Below are 6316 nucleotides of genomic sequence, written 5' to 3' on the forward strand. Positions count from 1 at the left end.
TCCTTGAGCAAGACACCTAACCCTAACTGCTCCCCGGGCGCCTCACATGGCTGCCCGCTGCTCCACTTGGGTGTGGATGGGTTAAATGCAGAGCACAATTTCGTCATTGTGTGGAAACATACACTGATGACAAATAAAGCACCTTTACCTTTATCATGTTTCCTGTTTCTGTTCATTTTCTAAAATATCTAATTTTACAGAAACTCTCAGCAAGTCATGAGTAAAGGAGACATTTCCGTAAAATCCACTTCTTTAGCTGTTAAACACATTTTGTGGACTTGGAGGCAGAACKSTTGAGTTTAGTCTCTCCCGGTGCTGCAGAGAGATTTTTATTTTCTGTTTGGGTCATATTTTTCAGCTCGTTCAGTTTTCTCTGTTTTCTGTGACGTTTTCTGAAATATTACGGTAAATTATCTGTGATGAAACCAAATAAGACCTGTCCTTAACAACGACAACATCCTTGTCTTTATTCTCCTTTAGTTCTGGGGCACACTCTGACATCTTTTAATTAAATTATAAATAAATTTCTCTTACTGATAGAAAACCTGACACCCCTCTCACAAACTGGAGTGGACCGGTCTGAAAGCAGGAGGGGGCGGGGCTTGAAGCATCTTAAAGGAACAGCAACAAAACGAGCTGCTTTGAGACAAACAGCAGAAAAGTGGTGAAAGAGGAGCTGGTGAATTTAAAATAAGGAGCTTTGTAGTTCCACTTTATAAAGACCCAAKTGAAGGATTTAAAAGTATCATATCTACTTTAACAGAAGAGCTACAGCTAATTCAAGATGGCCGCCACAGCTAATCAGCTMAAGAGGCTTTAACTCAGCTTGTTTTACAGACATTTAGCCAATATTTAGTGTATCACTTGTAATTATTGCTCCTGTTACTGCATGTGTTTTAAAAAGTTTGTTATACTTTGAGCATGAAAAATGCTTTTTAAATAACAGCATTTAGAAGGAAAATATTCAGAGAACAGTATAATAAAACAATCAAATTACATGTAATTCAGTCTAAAACAGCTCCAGATTCTAACTAAATCAATTCCAGTTAAAATCCAGCAGACGTGAAGAGAGAATGAGTAAAAATCTCCTCTCCAGAGGACCTGGCTGAAGTTTATTTCTGTTGTTTACTTCTGTTGTTTATTTCTGTTGTTTACCTCGGTTGTTTACTTCTCTAAACTTACAGGAAATGATGGTATTTACGGGTCAAGTTAGAAAAATGCTTTATCCACTTTTAAAAGCTTGCTGTCGTTGATTTGCTCATTTCTGCTGAGAGAGGAGAAGAACAGGTTTCCTCCAGGAATTAGTCTGCCTCAGATGTTTGACACACATTCACTGTTGTGTGTCCTCACAGTGTCCTCACAGTGTCCTCACAGTGTCCTCACAGTGTCCTCATGGTGTAAGTTAGTAAGTAAGTAAGTAAAGTTTTATTTATWTAGCGCCTTTCACAGAAATAAATTCACAAGGTGCTGTACATTCAGGGAAGGGGGGAGGGGYCAGTTAAGAAACACCCATTCAAGAAGACATAACAAGACAAACATGGGGGAACAGGCTAAATCGGTCATGCAGCAAACACAGTTGTGCTACCTTTAACAACAGTAAATCTAAAAACCACATAAGGGAAGATGAGGAAAAAAGCAAAAACATCATATTATATCAACAATGTGACACCCTATGGTGTTTATGAAAAAACCTCTGCATGGGGCAGATTTTTTAGCCAGAGGAGTAAGTGAGTTTAGGGGGCCCCGAAAGGATCCGGTCCCCTAAACCAGCGCAGCCATAGTTCAGAATATTGATGGAACTGTTCATTCTGTCTGCTCAGGAAACCACATCAGACAGGTGAGAGAAGGGGGGGGGGGCAGAGCCTTATCGACGTAATCCAACAAGAAAGAATTTAGTCAACAGATTCAAGGCCGTTGTCGGGGAGATCCAGATTCTGTAATCAGTTGTTTTGGGAACAAAAGAGTCAGGCAGACAATAACAATTTTCCATCTGCTTTAATGTCTGCTGGTACATCTCAAGGTAGTGAATCCAATCAGACAAATGGTGTGGACAAATTCTGCTGAGCCGAATCTATCAGCTTCTCCAAGATCAGTTCAATCTGGCCAGCAAAGTCCAGGGACCACAGCCGGCTTGCGACCCTCAACAGAACCGCTTGCAGACCGAGTCCAGCTCACTCAAGGCCAATGTCCGAGTGCTGATAGAACGGCCATCCATCAAACTGGTCCGGCAGCCAGGAGATGAAAAGCCACCTATGCTGATTTGTAGACCACCAGGAGACCACCCAGCCAATCTGTAGAATCCAGTGATCAGAATCCAGATATACTGTATATCCAGAAAAGAGAAGAACAGAGGTCCCACCTTTGACATGTCCTCCCATGGAAGAAAAAACTTTGTTTCAAAAATATATAACGAGACCAGCTGACCAAATCCATAAAAATAAAAATATCCACAATTTCTGGTTTCAGATGAAAAATGTAGAGAAGCTCCGAGCAGCAAAGCAGGGAAGATAAGGAAGGGCAGGAGAGAAGGGAAAAGTGTCTTACTCCTCCGAGAGCAGAAACAAAAAAGTGTCCTCACAGTGTCCTCAGGGTGTCCTCACGGTGTCCTCACAGTGTCCTCAGGGTGTCCTCACAGTGTCCTCAGGGTGTCCTCACGGTGTCCTCACAGTGTCCTCAGGGTGTCCTCACAGTGTCCTCAGGGTGTCCTCAGGGTGTCCTCAGGGTGTCCTCACAGTGTCCTCACAGTGTCCTCACAGTGTCCTCAGGGTGTCCTCACAGTGTCCTCACAGTGTCCTCAGGGTGTCCTCACAGTGTCCTCAGGGTGTCCTCACAGTGTCCTCACAGTGTCCTCACAGTGTCCTCACAGTGTCCTCAGGGTGTCCTCACAGTGTCCTCACAGTGTCCTCACAGTGTCCTCAGGGTGTCCTCACAGTTGTGGATCCATTCAGATGGGTTCATTCCAACACAGTGTTAAAAGAGCCTGTGTGCTGTTGGAGCTTTGGTTGCAGAAACGAGTCTGGCTGCAGAACAACGTGATGAGCAGGAGTCTGTCTCAGTGAGCAGGAGTCTGTCTCAGTGAGCAGGAGTCTGTCTCAGTGAGCAGGAGTCTGTCTCAGTGAGCAGGAGTCTGTCTCAGTGAGCAGGAGTCTGTCTCAGTGAGCAGGAGTCTGTCTCAGTGAGCAGGAGTCTGTCTCAGTGAGCAGGAGTCTGTCTCAGTGAGCAGGAGTCTGTCTCAGTGAGCAGGAGTCTCTGTCTCAGTGAGCAGGAGTCTCAGTCTCAGTGACAGATTTGAGCCTGGTGCTAATGGGAACAAACACTGAGGCCTAAAGCGCACAAGAAAAACCATCATCTGCACTCATTGTGAACAGAAACCACGGGGGATGAATAGATGAATGAGCYGAGGAGAGAGACATAGAGAAGCACTCACAAAATAAAGGAGGATTTAATAAACGCCACGGAGGCAGTAAATTGGTGAAGGCTGTTATTACAGCTTGTATTCTTCTAGGTTTGATTCCACTGCTCATGGAAGAACAATAAAAACTGTGAGATTATTTATTATCAGGATGTTTCCTCTCGTCTCCGTCCTCCCACGCTCATTTGTTAAAGAAGAAAAATGAAATGAAGAACGCTTATTTTCACGTCTGTCAATGTTTCCTCATGACTGCAGTAAAGACGGCAGAGAATTAAATGTAAAGAACAAATCAGACAATATTTACTGAACTGAGCCGGCTGGTGTTAAAGTCTCATGAACACCGCAGTGAAACCTGGGAACAAGCGCAAGTTTTATCACAACCGTGCTGTTACCTCTGACTTTTTCTACTTGGTTGCATTCATCTGATCAGTAAATATTAATTTAAGCAAACAAACTGAACAAATGATGAAGTTATTATTATTTTTTGTGCACAATTTTGTGTTTGTTTGCTGCCTCTGCCTCCTGTTGTCCTGCTCTCAGTCTGAAACAGCTGCTGAGAGATTTCAGCTCAGACCTTCTGAAGAATCAAACGTTCTGACTCTTGATTTGGTTTTAAAGTTAAATTCAGCGTCAGGTTTGAAAACCTGAGTAAAGAGAGCTCAAACCTACCTGAAGAAGAGCATATTCAGGATTCCTTTCTTCAGAGGAGCCAACCAGGAGCAGCTGAGGCGACGGCTGGATCTGACCTGCAGCAGGAAGCAAAACAGCAATTATTTTATCTGAAAAACTTTCAAACATCACAGGTGGGAGAACGGCTTAAATGTTTGTTGGACAGACAAATACAGTATCAAAGAAAATATTCAAAGGCCTGAAAATTAGAATATATACATTTGGAGTGCAACAAGTGCCTGAATGGAACCATTCATTCCCCACTGTGTATAGATCAATATAGATTTTAAACATTTATTTTATCAACTTGTCTTCTGAAGATGCTCTGTGTTGAAGGATCAGTGGATCTGTGTTCGACTACTCCACCTAGGCTGCACTGTGGAGCACAGATCCACTGAGAAACTTGCTGTTTCAGCAACATTTAATTTAAAAACTGGACTTTTYAGGTTAATCTTAGTCTTAATCTTAGAGGTTAATCTTTAGTCTCACACTTATCAAACTGAGACTAAAGTATCGAACCGAACCGTGACTTTTCTGGATCGTTGCACTCATAATATCTATATATTTTTCTCTTTAAATCAGTAGATTGTGCCACCATCCTAAAGTTGTCGATTCTTCTGCCATAAAGTGCATTTTTAAATCCTTTATGTCTTACTTAATAAAGTAACATTGCAAATGTCTGTCTGTCTAACAGAAAATAAGTGAAATGTGTTCCTAAACATATTTAAAGACATGGATGAAGGCATCATATTGTTTTGTGTAAGTGGGAGGGACATAACAGTTGTGGTGGTCTCATAGCTGCACTTTGTGAGATGACAGGCGTCAGGACAGCAGCTCTTCTCCCTCTGGGGACGTCCAGGACTCAAATGTAGGTCAGAGTCCAGCAGAGGGACGCTGTTGCTTTGAATCATCCACTGAACGACACGTGTCATATAAACTCAACACACATCTAAACACAAAGATCAAACAAAGTGATGATGTCATCAGCTCCAGGACCTGATGATGATTAATTATCTGCTCAGATGTGGAGAGAAACCTGCAGAGGGATTGAGACCCAAAACCTGAAACCAAACGTGTTWCAGGATTCCTCCAGTCCAGATGTGTCCGTCCCATCAGGGTCAGAACAGACCAGGTTCTGGTTCTGACCCCAGCTGGAACAACTCCTGCATTTATTACATGAAGCCTTCAAAACTCATTTCCCTCCCAGTGATGATGTTTGGATATTTTCTGCGCTCATATCTGCTGTGAAGTGCACAAAGTCTGCTGGGTGATAATGAAACAGGATTAGGAGATTAGGAAACAAACACTAAATGTTCTGGATTAGAAGACAGAGGAAGATTGAAGGAAGCGTGACGGAGCCAGATCAGATGTGAAGATCTGATTCTGGAGACAGCAGCAGCCCCTCGCCCTCTGCACCCAGCTGAGCCCCCAGATAGACTGCTGTTAAGTGATGTACAACAACAACAACAGCAACAGCAACAACAACAACAACAGTAACAACAACAACAACAATAACAACAACAGCAACAACAACAACAGCAACAACAACAACAACAGCAGCAACAACAACAACAACAACAACAACAACAACAACAGCAACAACAACAACAACAGCACCAGACTTTAGACATAACAAATGATCCTAACATTGATGTGTGAGGATGACTGATATTTACCAAGATAAACACTGTTCTGTCAACTCACTCTGGTTCTTCAGAAAACCTAGTTTACGGTCTGAGGTGGGATCATTCAACAACTGTGTCCTGAGCTGCTATTTTACAAATCCGATATTTCATAATATTTCTGCTTTTTAAATTATTATTACAACAAAATACACCCGTTCAGGTTGTAAACAGCTTGAAGCGGCTGTGATGACGAGCAGAAATGGGCGTGACGCGATTGTAGGAGGTTTTAAAGAAACTGAAGCCAATTTCAAGGTGTTTAGAAACAAATTTGATGAGAAGTCAAGTTTATTTTTGATTTATACAAATAAATAACATTTTAACAACACCTCAAGCTGACATATTTACTTTATTTTGGTACAGAATAGAACTATATCCCTGAGAAACACAGAATACTGATCCTTTAACATCAGGGAGTCAGAGACATGAACGGCTGAGAGTTCAGCTTTGTTAGCTGTTCAGCCCAACCTTCGGCTACATTCAGCTGCTGATGTTCAGCTACATTCAGCTGCTGATGTTCAGCTACATTCAGCTGCTGATGTTCAGCTACATT

The 6316-nt window shown here is 42.3% G+C and overlaps 1 protein-coding gene across 1 annotated transcript in view; it reads right to left on the bottom strand.

Annotated features, from left to right (window-relative positions):
• LOC106525905 (leucine-rich repeat and fibronectin type III domain-containing protein 1-like protein) overlaps positions 1-6316 on the bottom strand; it is a gene marked incomplete at both ends in the record, with an annotated part of 175206 nt that overhangs the window by 34232 nt on the left and 134658 nt on the right. Inside the window, 1 exon segment of the mRNA XM_014020290.1 lies at positions 4082-4158.

Source organism: Austrofundulus limnaeus, unplaced genomic scaffold, assembly GCF_001266775.1.
Source record: "Austrofundulus limnaeus strain Quisiro unplaced genomic scaffold, Austrofundulus_limnaeus-1.0 Scaffold247, whole genome shotgun sequence".
NCBI classification, from domain to species: domain Eukaryota; kingdom Metazoa; phylum Chordata; class Actinopteri; order Cyprinodontiformes; family Rivulidae; genus Austrofundulus; species Austrofundulus limnaeus.